The sequence below is a fragment of the Myotis myotis genome, unplaced genomic scaffold (genome assembly GCF_014108235.1).
Source record: "Myotis myotis isolate mMyoMyo1 unplaced genomic scaffold, mMyoMyo1.p scaffold_m19_p_3, whole genome shotgun sequence".
In the NCBI taxonomy this organism is placed as follows: domain Eukaryota; kingdom Metazoa; phylum Chordata; class Mammalia; order Chiroptera; family Vespertilionidae; genus Myotis; species Myotis myotis.
In genome coordinates this window covers 144,472,334-144,491,176 of record NW_023416335.1, presented here as the reverse complement: position 1 = coordinate 144,491,176, position 18,843 = coordinate 144,472,334, and the positions used below count along the sequence as shown (strand labels likewise).

Genomic DNA, 18,843 nt, shown 5'->3' with positions numbered 1-18,843 from the left:
ATGCATCTAATCAAGTTGACTGCATGACATGGAATGCCTTGTATGCACTAACTTCATTCTTGATTTTAATCTTATTTTCAATTTTCTTGCCTCTTTTGCTTGTACCACTTCTGTGTTGAAGAGCCAGAGTTGGTGTATGTACTGAATTAAGAATATGCATATTATGACCTGCTGAATGAGGAGGCACGAGCTACCCATCGGAGTGGCAGGTAGCTCCCTCAGCATTGAGCTTCCACTTTGGGGAACTGATACCCATGGGGTTGTTTAGATTGAAGGCTCAGTTCAATACACACCATCAAAAGGAAGTAGAGTCTCAAGATATTATTACAGATTCCAGAATCAAGGGGGCGTAGTTTAGGGGGGGAGGAGGAAAGGAAGTCTTTTGTCCATGTCAGCAGAAAGCAGGAAATAGGCAGAGGGGTAGCAAGCACCTATTACATATGCCATGGTTGGGGCAGAGGTCACTCGCTTTTTGTGGGCTTAAGTGATTATTTAAAAGGCACCCTGGGAAAAGTAAAACATGAACTTATGGCCAGCATCCTAAACTCAAGTCCTTATCTAATTGTCCAGACTCTGGGTGTGAATAGGATTATCACACTACAAATGCTTAGGCAGCAACTCAGAGAAACAACTTTGTATTTTTCAAAAGTTCTTTACTCATCACAGCTTCATGCATGTATTGGTCTTTAAAATAAATATTCCTTCCCTATTGGGACAAAATAACTCGATTTCCAGTTTTAAGACTGCAGTCTGAATGCATGCTACATTCTCTACTCCTTGCACCAAATCCCTAGAACTATATATATTCATAACCGCGGTTGTAAATAAGAAAGGCCCCTTTGGTGCACCTGAAACTGTGAGGATGAAAAGCCACTAAAAAGCAGGGACCTTTGCAGGTGATGTCTACCCAGGAAAAGCACCAGAGAAGGAGTGACCCAGGGATATGGACATGGGGCTATGGGGCGGGCAGTTGGTCAGATTGATCTTTCAATATCATCTTATATTCCATACTAATTCGCTACATATCACCAACTGGACTTTGGTGAATGGAAAATATTATCTCTGCTTGAAATTTGGTGTCAGAGCAGCAGGGCCAGATGGTTCCCCAAGGGAGGATTGTGAGGAGAGATTCCTTTTTAGATGTAGTAGTGAGTTCTGTGTCCTCGGGGAAGAGTGGGTTTCTCTGTAGATTTTCATCACCCTGATGGCTTCCCTCAATTGCCATCATGAGCTGCTCAGACAAAGATAGAGTCAATAAGCCATACTTCAGTAACAACAAAAATGACGGATAGGATACAGCTTCATACTAATGAGCATTTTGCTGTGTATGTATCTTGTAAACCACCTTAAAATATTAAAGTGGGTTATAAACAATCTTAATGGTGTGATTATTAGTCCTATCTCTCCACTGATGCAACTATATATAATGGTCACATTTTAATCATCTTCCTCCCTCCTCTTTTAAAAATCTTGCTAGCTCACCCAGCATGTCATCATTTGATTCTAATGTTTATTCTATCCTATTTATTAATACTAGGCATAAGTAATTTTAGGTTTACTTTAACATTAATAATTTGAACTGAACTTAAGTCAACTTTCCTATACTGGAAGCATCAGTAAGTCCTGATTTAGCAGAATTTCTGCAGAGAAATACACCTCTTCCCAGTGAATAATAATATAATAATATGCTGCCTGTCATATGCTAAAATGATGCAATTGACCAACTGTCGGGAAATGCTCTCTGACATATCTTCTAACGATCATGCTGAATTACTCTGCTGGCTGTAGGTTGTAGGAAAATTTTTCTCTCTGTGAAGTTAATTGGCTCAGGTAAGGAACAAATGTACAACCTTAGTCCCATAAGCATCATATCCTCTAACCAAGTGAATTACTTAAATGATGTTTATTACTATTTCATATAATAATCTATTGTTTATTAAAAGCCAGATGCCACTGCTTTCTGCATAGCATTATCTTCAACTATCTTGGGAGTTAAGGAAAAGCTGTGGAAAGATAAAAAAAAATCTGGAATATAGGAATGGGTAATGGAATGACGTATAAATAAGCTTTAAACACAGGCACTGAAATTCATTCAAAAGCTTTTTATCCCAATTTAGAAAAAAATAGTCGTGTTGGTTTCCTTGTGTAAAAGGTGAGTTATTGAGCATTTAATGTAGTGATATATGAAGACTCAACTGTATTGTTTCTTTTCTTGAGTTTATAAGAAGCATGTCATTTCTCCTTGGGAGGTGGGAGATCTGCTATTGTATTCCTAAACAGTCCAGGAAAATGAATAGTTTTTTTTTTGTGGTGCTTGGCTGTTTGATTGTCCAGTACTTAATGATATCACACACACACACACACACACACACACACACACACACACACACACACACACACCAGAGAAAGAAAGGCTGATTTTGTCTTTTGTTTGTTTGTTCAGGGGCTAGAGAAATTAAGGGTTGACTTTTCAGGGGACAAGAGAGTGCCTCCAAGAAGGGACCAGGGGCTGACGGCTCCTTTGGTGGGTGGAGACCAGGGTCTCGCTAGAAAGTAGAGTCTAGGAGGTGTCATAACTCCCAAATGGTATCTGGATGGGTTTCAGGGAGGTGCACTAAGAGTTGTCATATGGGGACCAAAGTTAAGATGGGCGGTGATGCACGATGCTACCTGCAGAGCAATCCACCTTTTTGTATATGGATGGGCATGGTGAGCACCTCAACTGTGATCAAGATCTCTCCTCCTTTGATTCCTCAGGATTGTATAAACTTGGGCTCTTCCTCCTTAGAGAGGAAAGGGAGCCATTTAAAAAGACTGACATTGCTGACCATGGCAAATGGGGTCCAGAGTTAGATTTGCTTTGCTATAATGACAGGTGACATTTCCTGGGCACTTTGAGTGTGAGGGGCAACCGATTATATTAGCATGCACACCTGGCCTGTTCACTCCTTGGAGTTTCTAAAGGAATTAGTGTTATACCTTGCTGGCCACATCCTTATTCCCTTTAAAGTCCTATACATACATACAAAAGCGTGAGAAAGTCTTTTTATTTTGTGGGAACTCTAAAATAGGGTCAATTGACTTTAACTATAGTATATTTAAACCGACAGTTATATTAATAATGTTATGTTAATAAAATTACTTCTTTTTTTAAAAAGAATATATTCCATTGATTTTTTACAGACAGGAAGGGAGAGGGATAGAGAGTTAGAAACATCAATGAGAGAGAAACATCAATCAACTGCCTCCTGCACACACCCCACTGGGTATGTGCCCGCAACCAAGGCACATGCCCTTTGCCGGAATCGAACCTGGGGCCCTCCAGTCCACAGACAGACGCTTTACCCACTGAACCAAACTGGCCAGGGCAATAAAATTACTTCTAATTAGTATAAATTCAAGTTACAATCTGTAACTTATCATGTAAAATGGATTGTAAACCTCATTGCTGATTTGTGAATTTCCAGAAGCCAACTAGTAATTGTTTGACTTACCATTGTAAAAAAATGTACCCAAGTGAGAAATAGAGTCATCATATAAATATGCTGAGGCTGGCATAATTGACTATGCATGGAGTTGGTATAAAATAGTCAAAGGGCTCTAACATGGGGGCGGGGGTGGTAAGACAGACATAACCTCTGATTGAATTGGTGTGTGATTCAGAAACTACAGATTTTTTCCTAATATTCTATAAAGGAATAATTAGCTAAAAATATGAGAATGGTACCTAAGATTAATGATAACATCAATAAGCTATTTGAACACAATAGGCTAAAAATGAACACATGGAACATAGCAATTAAGCACATTTGGCTTAAATAAAGCACCTTTATTTGTCAGGAAAATTACCCACTGTGTTTATATTTCCATTGGGAAATATTTCTTGGGATTGGGGGCAACTAAAGTATTTCAAAAATAGTGGGAACAATAACCAAGTTAAAAATACTTCAGAAAGGAAGGAAGAAAGGAAGGGAGGAAGGAAGGAAGGAAGGAAAGAAGGAAGGAAGGAAGGAAAGAAGAAAGGAAGGAAGGAAAGAAGGAAGGAAGGAAGGAAGGAAGGAAGAAAGGAAGGAAGGAAGGAAGAAAGGAAGGAAGAAAGGAAGGAAGGAAGGAAGGAAGGAAGGAAGGAAGGAAGGAAGGAAGGAAGGCAGACTCCTGGTCATGATTAACAAATTTTAGTAAAATAAAAGAATGGACATTAAGAAAAAAAGTATTATATATACATCAAGAGAGTAGTGAAAACTTGGGTGATAAACAGCATGGGCTTACACAGAACAGATCATGTCAGACATATTCAATTGCATTCCTTTGATTAAATTACAAAGTGGATGAAAGGAATTCAGTAGATGTAATATATCTGGACTTTGCTATACCATTTTCTTTATGCCTTATGAAAGCTTACTTAAAATTTTAATTAAAATTAGCTTAGCTATTTACACTGAAATAAATAGCCTGAAATAAACTAATTAAAAAAAGGGGGAATGAGATTTATTAGCAATATATAAGTTGTGAAAAGAGGTGGAAAGCTCTTGAATGGGCACTGGATGAACAATTAATCCCTAAAACCAGTGAGAACTATTTAAAGAATAGAGAGATGAGATGCTAATACAGCTTAAAAAACAGAATGGCCTTCTCAAATATTACAATTCAATATTCATTTTGAGGGATCTGGAAAAAATGTTTTTGCAATATGAGAAGTGACACAGGTTACTGTCAATTTATAGATGCGCTAGCAAGGGATTCTCTGGTCTGCCACCACCTGACGATTTTGTTCCTAGAAAATCTTTAGTAATCAAAATGTGTTATAGCTCTAGCTGGTTTGGCTCAGTGGGTAAAGCATCAGCCTGCAGACCGAAGGGTCCCGGGTTTAATTCTAATCAAGGGCACATACCTCAGTTGCAGGCTCCTCCCCTGCCTGGGCCCTGGTCAGAGTTTATGCAGAGATTTTTTCTCTCTAAAAATCAATGGAAAAATATCCTCAGGTGAGGATTAAAAAAAAAAAAAAGAAGAAGAAAGGTTGCATTATAAAATCTATTGTGTCAATGAGAAAAAGGGCCTAAGGTCCTAAAGAGTTTGAAAATGGCAATAGTAAAATTGTATTTTCTTGAGGAAGTTTAATGAATGTTGCCTTAGATCCCATCTAGGTTTTGGTCATTAATAATGGTCTTTATGTTCGTGCACTGGGTGGGGGTGGGGGTGGGGTCCCTCAGCCTGGCCTGTACCCTCTCCAATCCAGGACCCCTCGGGGGATGTCCGACTGCCTCTTGCAATCCGGGACTGCTGGCTCCCAACTGCTCGCCTGGCTGCCTGCCTGATCGTCCCTAACCGCCTCTGCCTTGCCCTGTACCCAGGACCCAGGATTCCCTCCTCTGGCCAGTCGCAGGCACCTGGGACCCGGGCTTCCCTTCCTCTGGCTGGCCACAGGCACCCAGGACCTGGACCTGCTTTGCCTGGACCAGCTGCAGCTTCAGGGGACCACGGGGCAGGCGGCTTGTCCCCTTCCTGGGCCACAGCCTGGCTGGTCCCCATTCCTCTCTCAGGAGCTCATTTATGCCTGGCTGGTCCCCATTCCTCTCTCCCCAGTGTTGACTGTTTGAGCCATTATGGCATGACAGCCTGAGGGCATGATGACTATTGGCATATTAGCTCTTTATTATATAGGATTACCATTAACCCTATCTTTAGCACAGTGCTCCCATACATTCTTATCATCCTCATTATCCCTACTGTTATAAAGAAAGCAGCTGTTCTAACAGTTGCTTCAATTTTTTTCTTACATGAGTGTCTTGGCACCTACACATGATCCTGATATAACTGATAATCTGTTTTGCAATATATCAATCACATTAGATCCAATTCAGAACATGAAAGTTCACACAATCAAATAAAAGCTGTATATAGAAGTAAGTTGGTTAACAACACACCCAAAATGCATCTCATTCAGGATAACTGGCCACAATTTTCAGTAGCTTCCACTAACTGTGAAATCCTCTGGTGCTGTAGTATAGTGATATTCTAACAGATTCCAGAGCTCCCCGCTCAGAGCCCTCTGCTTTCCTCAGAGTGGCTGATTGTACAAGCTTTCAGGCCATCCTAGCAGAAAGACTTATTGAACTTGTCAGGATAGGGAGATGAGTTTTCCCTCTACTCTCCTTGCTGTACAATTCCCTGCAATCCCTAACATATGCTTATAAAAGTTACCTCTGCTTTATAAACTGCTAAAACTTCTAAACCAGAAAATATGGTAATGTGTTAAACAGATATGCAGTCTTTTCCCTCCAGGAGCACAAAACTCTTTTTAAGGCAAACATACTGTTACTATGAATCACGATTCTGTTTTCATCACTCTACACAAATGTAATTGAAAAACAACACACTGGGATTATTTTAGGACCAAGAATTAACATAAATTGTGCAAAGAAAATGGGTAACAGAAATGATATTGTCATTTTTGGGATTTGGGCATTTATCAAAACTTGGAAGTCAGAACTCTGTTGCTTCTATAGAATTAATTCACATACTAGGCAGAATTTTAGCTGATTTAGAGTTTTAACTGTCTTTTGAGAAAAAAATTAAATGTACATAAATATGTCTTTTTGACAACCAAGAACAAGCATGAAAATTAAAAAGGGAGATATGGAAACACCAACAAACATTTCATGTTTGACTAGTCATTGAGATGGTCCCTAATTTGAGATCAGGTTTTTACTGGCCTATGATTCATCTATCTATCTATCTATCTATCTATCTATCTATCTATCTATCTATCTATCATCTATCATCTATCTTTCTATCTATCTATTTATCTATCATTCAAATCACACAGTCATATTGCATAGTCAATCTCCAAGTTCACAGAGGTGGGATACATTATGCAGTATTTACAAAATTTACTTGTCCAAGGAAGCCCTCCTTTTGGAGAAACATCAAGTTTAATGACAGTTCTGTTGCACAACAGTTTGGGAAATCCAACTCATTCAGTTTTCAACCAAAGATAAGAGTGGCCCATGAAGTCATTCTTGACTTAGATGCCTCTGTCTTTTCAAACCAGACAGGTGGTTTGCTTAGAGTCCAGACAATGCAGAACACAGGATTTCCAGGTAAACCAATTTTTATGATCTTTATGGTTACCCCTAAAAAAACCAACCAACCAACCAACCAACCAACCGACCAAACAAACCAACTACTAGTTTTTTTAGGGCACAAGATCTTCTGAACACTTGATCACTTCCTTAGTGAACACGCTGTTCACAATGAAGGTAGTGAGTTACATGTGACTCAGGAGGTACCACTTACATTAAAGTGTTAAATGGGGTTGGCAATTAGAATGAGGCTATGGAATGGTGGACAGGGGGTTATGATTATATAATCAGACGTGGAGTTGAATTTTTGTGCTATAGGGAGGACTTTTATTTTGTGTAGGAAAGCTAATTGATGTGTCTGTTAGTTGTGCCAAGGTAGACCTCAATACCTAGTCTGAATGGGAGCCATTACTGGAAACAAAACTATTGCTATTTATCTACTGAGGAATAAAAAGAATTTGTGAGTTGTCCATGATTTTTCTTTGAAATATAACTGAAATTTTGGTTTTACTCAGATATGGTGAGGCCAACAGATCAGGAGCTGATTGCCATTGAAAAGATAGTTTGTTAAAGCTCCCAAGAGAGAGGGCTGCAATGCCATGTAGTGCCACATGAGAAGCAGTGGAGCCAGTGAGTAGGCAACAGAAGCAAGGGGAAAGCATGGGTAAGAGCCTTTATTGTGATTTTCCATGGAATATATGGGTGAGGCAGGTAAGCAGCTGAGCAGGCCTTGGATTGAATAGTGGGAACAGTTTTGGCAGGCTCTGCACTATACGGGCCGTCCTTAGTTTAGTAGCTGGCCCAGGGTACTCAGGGCAGAGGAATATTGCCTCCTGGTCTGAGTTTGAGCTCTGGATTGGTGATTTGCATATTAAAGGTGCACTTCTGGGACAGTAGTGAGGCCCCAGATGTGAGAGCTTCAAGAAACAGAAAATAAAGAAATTGAGTTAATTCAAGACTCTGGAATGCAGAGAAGAGTCTGGTAGTGAGAAATTTAAGAACTTTGTCCCAGTATCCTCTGCTCTACCTATAAGGTTCTAGGGAAGCTCCCACCTCAGAACCTCTGCATTTGCTATTCCCTCTTCCTGGGCACTCTTTACAAACTTATCTCCATGGCTTCCTCCCATGTTTCCTTCAGATCTTTATCTAAATAGCACTGTTACATTAAATCATTCTTCCACCACCTTCCTTAAAATTGCACCCCTCCCAACAGTCCCTTTACTTTACCTGCTTTATTTTTCTTGATAACACCACTCTCTAACATACATTTTGCTTGTTTGTTTTATTATCTCTCTCCCATAACTAGAATGCAAGCTCTATAAAAGTGGGGGTAGTTGTGGTTGTACAGTAAGTAATGTTTTACTTACTGTTGCATCTCCATAATCTTGAACAGTTCCTGCACATGCTGGGTACTCGATACATATCTGTTGAATGAATGAGTAAGTGGATGAGCAATGATGTTCAACATTCAACTTAGAGCTCTCTTATGTTCTCTTCAAACCTCCAATAACACTCTGTTGTACACACAGCCTTGGATTATGGTGCTTTGGACAATGAACCAGAAGAGTTTATTTGGGATGAAATTGTGTAGAGAGCAGGTGGTATGTGAGGAGGAGAAATCACTGGTGGGAGCAAGAGCAAGAATTCATAGCAAAATTGAAGAATAAGATGTATCTAGGAGAACTGGAGGCAACTCCATCCCATTTCTCAAGGGGACAAAGATGGAGTTGGATTTCCCCAAGCATGTGGTATGGGTAATTCAATCATTTTACCTGAATATTAGAAAAAAGTGACCTCAGATGACTAGAGGGTTAAGGTAACTATGGGTTACAATGACACTGCAAGATAGTCTTAGTTAAAAGACAGAAACATTTAAAGAAAAACAATAATAAGAAGCATCAACAAGACAACAAGAAAGCCCACTGCATGGGAGAATGTATTTGCTAATGTTATCATTGATAAGGGTTTAATCTCCAGCATTTACAGGGAACTCATATAACTTAACAAAATGAAGATAAACAACTCAATCAAAATATGGGCAACGGACCTAAATTGATACTTTTCGAAAGAAGACATAAGGAAAGCCAAAAGACATATGAAAACATGCTCAAAGTCACTAATCATCCGAGAGATACAAATCAAAATGACAATGTGGTACCATCTCACACCTGTCAGAATGGCTATCATCAACAAATCAACAAACGACAAGTGCTGGCGAGGATGGAGAGAAAAGGGAACACTCGTGCACTGCTGGTGGGAATGCAGACTGGTGCAACAACTGTGGAGAACAGTATGGAGTTTCCTTAAAAAACTAAAAATGGAACTCCCATTTGACCAGTGACCCCACTTCTAGGAATATATCCCAAGAAACTAGAAACACCAATTAGAAAGAATATATGCACCCCCATGTTCATAGCAGCACAATTTACCATAGCTAAGATCTGGAAACAGCCTAAGTGCCCATCAGCAGATGAGTGGATTAAAAAACTGTGGTACATCTACACAATGGAATACTATGGTGCAGTAAAAAAGAAGGAGTTCTTACCATTTGCAACAGCATGGATGGAACTGGAGAGCATTATGCTAAGTGAAATAAGCCAGTCAGAGAAAGATAAATATCACATGATCTCACTCATTTATGGAATATAATGAACAACATAAACTGATGAACAAAAACAGATCCAGAGACAGAGAAGCATCGATCAGACCGTCATACCTCAGAGGGAAGGTAGGAGAGGGATAAGGGAGAGAGATTAACCAAAGGACTTGTATGCATACATATAAGCTTAACCAATGGACACAGACAATACGGGAGTGAGGGCATGAGTGGGGGGGTGGGCGGCAATGGACAGATATGTAATTACATAAGGACACATATGTACTACCTTAATCAATAAAGAAAGAAAAAAAGAAGCAATCTGACTTTCTAATATAAGTACAATTCATAGAAGAAAGGAAGCACATTGATTTTCATTGAAGAGTAAGGAGACAAGGCCATTACTAGTGTCATTCTCAGCAGTTCCTTGGTGATGTTTTTACTGCATTTCACTGATATGCAGGAAACACAAAACCTCACCCTAAATTTTCATAGTCTGTGAGTCAACATTGCAAGAACATGTGCAATAATGCAGCCGCCCTTAGGTAAATTAAAACACCACTATGGTTTCTGTTTGGGAGTTATTCTCTTACACATTTTTAAGATTCCACTTTGCAGATATTTTTTCCCCAGTCAATGCAGTATTTGCTTTGTTTTGTCATCTAATTTTTCAATCACCTACTTCCAGCTGATAATAAAAGAAATGAAAAACATTCCAAGTGTATGCTCAGGTCTGTGTTTGTATTGCCAGTTGTAGGAACTACTTGTACATAATAATAGTAGATCATTTCTCTGAACTGAAGGCAATTTATGTTTATTTGTGATGTGACAAGTCTACTATATACCTATGGAACAAGAACACTAAATTTTATTTTAAGGCTTTCTGATGAGATACAATATACTTCAAACATATTTTAGTATATGCGAATAAAATAACTTTTTTCAGTAAGTGATACAGAGAAAATATTTAAATGTTGAGTAAGCCTTGTAATTTTTATGTTCACAGCTTTGTCAGAAAGATGTTATCTTCCCAGCAGCATCATGTTATCAAAGATGCAAACCTTAAATCAACAGCTGTTACACCTTCAGCAAGTTATGAAATTTCCCTGATTTATAGCAAACATTTTTTTTTCATTTCTTTTCTCAGTCAAGCAGGAAAATTAAGGTTATTTTCATGTAAAAGTTACACACATTGTGGCTTAGTATTGCACACAATCCACATCTCTTATCTTTTAAATTAAATTGCTATTGAATTGAATGTGATCTGAGGGCTCTTTTTTTACTAATACCAGAAATACTGTTAGTAAATAGAAGGTAGAAACATTATTTACAAAAAATAAAGAGAAGCTAACACAGACATAATAATAGGAATCATTTTTATGATTTTCATGATTTGCATTTTACTGATAAAGCAGAACAAAATGAAAATAAAAGTTAAAGAGATTTGTGGTAGTGGAGGAGAGAAATGCTCCAGCTTCATTTCTGCTGGTTTTAGCTGCTCTTTTAAAAGGTCTACTTTGCCTTAAATGGGTCAGAGAAGGTTACCTTCTGGTGAATTTAGGTAACTAATACTTTTAAGTTACAATACACTCTTTTTCTTAAACATACACATTTAACTTTATCATTGTCATGGGAAGCTTGATTTTATAAAACACAAAAAGTCATTAAGATTTCCTTATCACCAGAAGTTAAACCGGAGAAACAGTGACAGCTTTTGAAGTATAAATTATATACATTAAAATCAAATAATTGGAGTTTTTTTCAATATGGAAATTGTACAAATGAAATAAATGGCAAAGGATCTTTTAGGAGTATTCTGTTAGAGCTAAGAGTGACAATTCCTCAAATTGTTTGCCCAAATTAAGAATAACTAACATGTATTAAATATTTATAATGCAGTATTTATTGAAATGTTTTTTATAGAGCAACTACTATAATGCTTCTAACTCTGCAGAGCTAAATACTGTTATATCCCCATTGTACTGATGAGGGAATGGACACCCAGTGTATGGCAGAGTGCCCAAGGCCTTAGATGGTGGAACAAGAATTCAAATCCAGGTCGTCTGACTCATCAGAAAGAAGCCTCAGCAGATGGAATTTTCAACATTATGTAACCTGGGCTCCTGGTCACAGGGAAGAATGTCTCTGGAGAATTCAAGCATCCTCTGGAAGCAGCAGACGATACTGAAACTGTCACATTCTTGATAAGGGTAGTTTGCTGACACATTTTGGGTATACGAGGTTTATTTTATTTGTCTCATATGCACAATCACAGTGGCTACTATGTGCCAGTCACTGTTTCAAACACTTTATAAATATTAACTATATGAGATAGGTACTATTATCTCGTTTTATACATGAGAAAACGGAGTCATGGCTTAAACCAGTGGTTGGCGAACTCATTAGTCAACAGAGCCAAATATCAACAGTACAACGATTGAAATTTCTTTTGAGAGCCAAATTTTTTAGACTTAAACCATATAGGTAGGTACATTGTTATTAACTTAGTTAGGGTACTCCTAAGCTGGCCTTTGCTAAAAATGTTTCATTTTATAATAATAAAGCCACCAACACAAAATAATTACAATTCTTAAATTGATAACAAAAATACAGGTAGGATTTACAGCTGGTTGGAAAAATACAGGTAACTTTATGCTTCGAGTAGGTACTTTTGTTACCCGAGTGGGATTTGCGGACGCGACTAGCACTAACCACTGCACAATGAGACTGCTGACTGACTGGCTCACTCAACCCGTGCATGAATTGCTCGCGCCTCCCCTGCACTGCATATCCGCGGCCCCACCTGCGCTGGCCATGTCTCCCGTTGCCCCACCAACCCACACCCCCCACTTCTTCTAATCCACTTCAAAATAGACTCGCCCAGGCCTAAAACCGACTTCTGTGCATGGGCCACGAAGTTTCAATCGCACTGTACGTGCACGCCCGCACGTGGTATTTTGTGGAAGAGCCACACTCAAGGGGCCGCAGTTTGCCGACCACTGGTTTAACACAATGATAGTTTCCCACATGCTTGGCATTTGAACAGTAATTCCAGAGGCTCAGTTATGGACTCAACTCGGTCCCAACCTAGTATCCTGGCTCTACCTTCCTCTGTGTTCTCAGGGACCTCTCCATTCAGCTGACAGATGCAGAAGAAAAATGGTCAGTTGGGCATGCAAGCTTGCTATGCACGCAATCTGGAAGTCACATTCTTTCTATTGGCTAGAACTCAGTCACATGGTCGCTGCTAGCTTCAAGAAAGGCTAGGAAATGAGAGAGAGTTGCAAACTCAGAAAGGAGGATAGATGGATTTGGTGAGAGCACCTAGCTAGCCTATGTTATGGATGGCAAAGTTCTTTTGAAAAGGCAAAGGCATTCAAGTGAGTGTACAACAAAGCCGGGGTATTTGTGCTTCATGTTAGCACATTATAGCTGGCCCAAACCAGGAAGGCTTGGATAAAGTTAGTCTATTTCTAAAATGAAGGTAAAAGTCTTAGCATACAATCATAGCTTTATGATAGTAGATCCGATAAAATGTTGGCATTTTGTGTGCCTGGGTGGGCAGTGGTCAAGAGAAAGAGAGAAAGCCCTTTCTACTGATTCCTACCTACAGCTTGTCCTGTAAAAATGAACCGGAGTGAGAGAGCACATAGATTACACCAGAATGAAGCAGTCAATATGTACAAATGGGAAGTTTTGAAGTCCCAGAGCAGAGGATGAGTCTTTTGAGGAAAATATGTTGCAATGGCATGATTTCCCTGGAGTCGTTTTTTAGAACAAACATTTCTCTGCAGTTGTATGAAAGCACGCTGTCTTTCCTCTAGGCTTCAGAAAAGCCACATCTTCCCAGTTCATCGTCACTGTTTCTGAGGACCACGACCAGTTAAAACTGCATGTCATCACCTAACCTTGTAATTTTTCCTTTTGTGTATTTTTACAATAAAATTACTCATAAGAGACAGGTGGAAGATGAAAGATTAAATCTAGTCTTCCAAAGTGCCAACTCAAACTCAATTTTGAGGCAGAGCTGCAGCTATACTATGAAAACAAGAATTCAGCTAAACAGGTTATTCATGATATGACTCACCAATTACTAATACAATTATAATGACACTTGTTACAATGAGAAGTTCAATTACATTACAGCAAAATTACTATAAAATTCAAAATTGATGTTTCTTACCTTTTCATTTTTTAGGGATTTGAAGCATCTACTGGTAAATCATATCTGGTAGCTGTCAGTTTTCCATCATTATTTATGTCAGCTGTACTATTGACATGAAAGCCAGGTTTCCCTCGCTCCCCTTAAAACACTTAGAATGACTGTTTTCGAATCTTGATTTTTGACAAGTACTTTTTGTGTCAAAAACATATTATGTCATAGCATAAGTCACTGCTTCAGTCCCGGCATGCATGCTTTTCTAAAAGGAGATAAAATCTGTTAGATTCCTTCAAAGTGAAAAACCCATTAAAAAAACAGGATGAAAAAAAAATTGTCAGCTACATATCACCCATAACATTGTAGTTCAATTTAAAGTATTTGCTTTGCACAAGTTATACAGCAAATTTAATGGGGAATGTGGATGAGGGATTTTGTGTCTAAAACATGATAATCATAATGACAATGCTAGTTATAAGGATTTGTGCTTTAATTGATTTTGTTATTTTCCTGGGAATTTCTGTATCTTGTACCTTAAAAAAGAAATTTTGCAATGTTGTCAAAACTTAACTAGTATTGGCGGTTGTTGTTGGTTTATTTGGTTTAGGTGGCCTTGAGAAATCTTTTCTTTATTTTTCTGTCTCTCTCCTCTTATAAGTAACACTGTTGGTTCATGGGAAAGAAGTATTCCCTAGCATTAAAACAGCCGGTACCTCAATATTCATATTTTTAAGTTGAAATAGCACAGTGAGATCATTGTGGATAGAAAAGAAGGAAATAAATCAGCATGTGCAATATTATCATTCACTTTACATCGTGAAATACAAATATAGCTGCCATATTCTAACACTCACCATAGGTAAATTGAAAATATATATCACTATTTAACATAGTGAAAAAAGAGAGTATTTATGACTATGGGATGTATAGTATTTCAGTAATGTGTCTTATTAAAGCAAAGTAAATCGACTACTGGGTAGTAAAATTGCAAAGAGCTTATAAAAGTGCTGAATCAGAGTCTTAATGTATAGAAAAAAATCTTGCACATTTAGAACAAACAACATATTAGCGTTTATTAATTTTTGGAATAGGCTATAGCATTGTGCAGCATTTTAAAAACAAAAAGGTATCAAAGTGAATTTTGATATGGGAAGAGTCGTCTTCAGTGGCAGGAACCAGCAGTTCTGACCACAGTGATGATTCTGGGTGGTGGGAGAGCCATCGCAGTACCTCCTCCTCTATTTCCATAGTGCATGTGATTCAAGTTGGGGTCGAAGAACTTTTTTAAAAAAAAATTACAGCTGGGAGCTAGAAGAAAAAGCACTTCTACAGTCAGTTTGCAATATGAGAGAATAAGGTCAAAATACAGCAGGAGCAGAGCAGAGAAGAAAGAATCTTGTTTGTGATTAAAATCCTGTGTTGAGGCTCTAACAATCCCAGAAGCTACTCTGCTGAGGTTTGATCCTGCATTTCTGTGAGACTCCACAGCATCTTTCCAATAAACATTCCCTCCTATTTTTCCTTATTTCTGGAAGTTCAGGTTAAATTTTTATCATTTTCAACCAAAGGAATAAAGAAATCCTGTCATATTATATAATTATGTATGTTTATTTGAACAAAATATTTAAATTAAAACTCTAACAGCCTTTAAGACTAGGATAATACATTTTAATTAGATAAAAAGGCATATTGGATTATGTGGCTTCAAGGAATGTTTCATAGAATATTTATTTTTTCCTCAAGGCCCCCAAAGATACATTTTTTATTTTATTTTGATATCTAGTGAGAAAACAAGTTTCCAGGCATTCATTTGTACATTCACTTATCCATAAATATTTATTGAGAACTGCTTTGGACTAGACACTGTTCTAGGTGCTGGGCTATGATATTGAAAATAAAACATGCAAGATGTCTGTTTTCATGGAGCTTGCATACGTACTGGCAGAATACAGACCATAAACATAGTAAGTAAGAAAGTAATAGAGTGTATCAGGTGAAAAGAGCCATAGAACCCCCCCCCCCCCTCAAACAAAACAAAGAAAGAAGGTAAGTGGGGCTATAATTTTAAATCAGGTGTCAGAGTCCTCAGGGAGAAGTTGAGACTGAGCAGCCTGAGAGATGATGCAGAGACCCACAAATAGGGCAACCATCTGATTTATCAGCCAAATGGGGATACTTGATGATTGTTCCTGTTTTGGGATAGCAGGCACAAATGGGGACCCACTTGGGAAAACCAGGATATATGGCCTCCCCAGCTCTGTGGGCATTTATCTAGAAGCAGAACATTCCAGAGAGAGGAAAGAGTAAGAGCAAAGGCCCTGAGGAAGAACTGGATATGTCTGGTTCAAGGTCGTGGCTACAGCCAAGTGGAGATGAGAGAGGGAGAGGGAGAGGGAGAGGGAGAGAGAGAGAGAGAGAGAGAGAGAGAGAGAGAGAGAGAGAGAGAGAGAGAGAAGAAGAAGAAGAAGAAGAAGAAGAAGAAGAAGAAGAAGAAGAAGAAGAAGAAGAAGAAGAAGGGAGGAGGGGAGGGGAGGGGAGGGGAGGGGAGGGGAGAGGAGAGGAGAGGAGAGGAGAGAGGAGGGGAAGGGAGGGGAGGGGAGGGAGGAGGGGAAGGGAGGGGAGGGGAGGGGAGGGGAGGGGAGGGGAGAGGAGAGGAGAGGGGAGAGGAGAGGAAAGGAGAGGAGAGAGGAGGGGAAGGGAGGGGAGGGGAGGGGAGGGGAGAGAAGGAAGAAGAGAAGACAGCAAAGCATTTCATTAGGGGCCTTGAAGGCCATGGTAAGAACCTTGGTTTTTATTCTGAGTGAAATAGAGTCATAGGAGTGACATGGCCTAACTAGTGTTTTTTTAAAAAAATAGAGTGTTAGTGGCCAAAACTACAAGTAGGAATTTCACTTACAGGCCATTGTAATAACCCAGGTGAGAAAAGATGGTGAGTGGTAGTGGATGTGGGTGGAAGTAGCAGAAAGTGGTCAGATCTTGATGTATTTTAAAGTTAAAAAGAACAGCTTTTGCCGATGGGTTTGAAGGTGGAATATGAGGAAGACGACAATGTCAGGAATGACCCCTGGAAGGCTGCAATTGCTACTTCCTGAGATGGAAAAGATACTGGGAGAACCAGGTTTTAGGAGAAAAGTTGTGTTAACTATTGGCCAGGGTAAGCTCTAGGAGTCTATTAAATATCCAAAATAGTTTCCCAAAATAACATCAAGAGTCTATCACCAGGAAGAGGAAAAAAAAAAAATGTTGAACAGATCAAGTCTGAGGACATAGCAGCCACCACTTCTTGTTATGACAGTTCTAGTGAGCCTAAGCTGGCATCCTAGTGGCATTTCTTCTCTAAATTCTCCAAATCTGTTCTTTCAATAATTAGGTGTACAATATGGCTGCTGTTTTCAGAAGGTGATTTTTTTTTTTTAAAGATTGGAACTTTTGCATATCTTCTGTTCTCCAAAAGTTCTTTCAGTGCTTTGGGGTGTATTAAATTGTAACTCTTATAAAATCTATATGTTCTTTGAGAAACTACTCACCTGGGGCTTCTTTTTCTTAAAGTTTTTTTACACTATTTTTCATTTTAAAATCACTTATTTGTTCTGTTTTATTTTAGAAATGGTAAGTGTGCCTTGCAGAATATTCAGGAAATACAATGCATAGCAAAAAGAAAATGAGACTCCTACATCTAGAAATAACAATTGTTAACATTTCAAGTGTATGCCCTTCTCATATTATTTTTATGCACATATGTGTGTGTCTATATATCCATATATCTATTTCTATATCCACATATATTTAACTCTAGTGGAGTTATATAGTACATTCTGTTTTCAGAACTCACCATTTTAATTTATATCAGGTCATCTCCTTGACAGATAAAATAGAGGCATAAAAGCAATTAGGTAGACAATGCTGTCTGTCATCTAATCTTACACCATCTGTCCTTAACAGAGGGCTTGTTGCTTCCTTATATTTGCTCCAAATAACAAAAAAGTAAGCGAAGTTTATTTTTCACACATCTCAGTTTAATCTAGAATTATCCATCACTGAATTTCTAACAGATCTAAGCCACTTTCTTACATTAATTTGTCCTTTAGTTTATGCTTATCATGGTCACTGCTGGTTGTGTATTGAACACCCGTTCTGCCCATTCCCTAAAAGAACTCCTTTCTACTTGGTTGAATTATACTCATCTTCACCCTGCACTCCCCTATATAGGCAGCAGTGTGCCTAATACATTCCACTACTTTTTAAATTTTATTATTTGAATGAACATACAATTGGCATTTCTTTCTTCCTTCCTCCCTTCCTTCCTTCCTTCCTTCCTTCCTTCCTTCCTTCCTTCCTTCCTTCCTTCCTTCCTTCCTTCCTTTCTCTCTCTCTTTCTTTCTTTCTTCTTTCTTTCTTTCTTTTTGGTGTGCAGTACTACAAATTTTAACACATGTGTAGATTCATAGCACCACCCCTACAGTCAGGATCTGGAATAGTTCCATCACCCCAGAACACTCCATTGTGCTATCCCTTTAGTCTTACCCTCCTCCTTACTCCTAGCCCCTGGCATCACTGATTTAGTGTCTGTTACTAGCATTTTATCCTTTTGATAGTGTCATAAATGTAATCACACAGGCTGTAACCTTTGAGTCCGGCTACTTTCGCTTAGCACAGTGCTTTTGAAACAATGCTTTTTGAAATTATTATGTGTATCAATACTTCGTTTCTTTTTATTGCTGAGTAGTATTTTATTTTAAGTATGTACCCAAATTTGTTTATTCATTCAACTGTTGAAGGATATTTGCATTGTTTCCAATTTCTGGTGGTCATGAATAAATATTTGATACAGCATTTCTTTGTGAACATAGTTTATAGCCCTCTAGAGTATATACTAGGAGTAGGATTAATGGCCATATAATATGTACATTTAACATTGTAAGAAATTGACCAACTGTCTTCTAGAGTGGCTGACTCATATTGCATTACCATCAGCAATTTATGACAGTACCCATTGTTTCACATCT

At 38.5% G+C, this 18,843-nt stretch overlaps 1 long non-coding RNA gene across 1 annotated transcript in view; it reads right to left on the bottom strand.

The window, feature by feature from the left end:
• The window catches only part of LOC118651541, an 81,050-nt gene that overhangs the window by 23,572 nt on the left and 38,635 nt on the right, over positions 1-18,843 (bottom strand). Inside the window, exons 3-4 of the long non-coding RNA XR_004966293.1 lie at positions 13,862-14,099; positions 8,450-8,506 (exon numbers count right to left, since the gene is read on the bottom strand). This is a non-coding gene — a long non-coding RNA (uncharacterized LOC118651541). The remainder of the gene's footprint in view (positions 1-8,449; positions 8,507-13,861; positions 14,100-18,843) is intronic.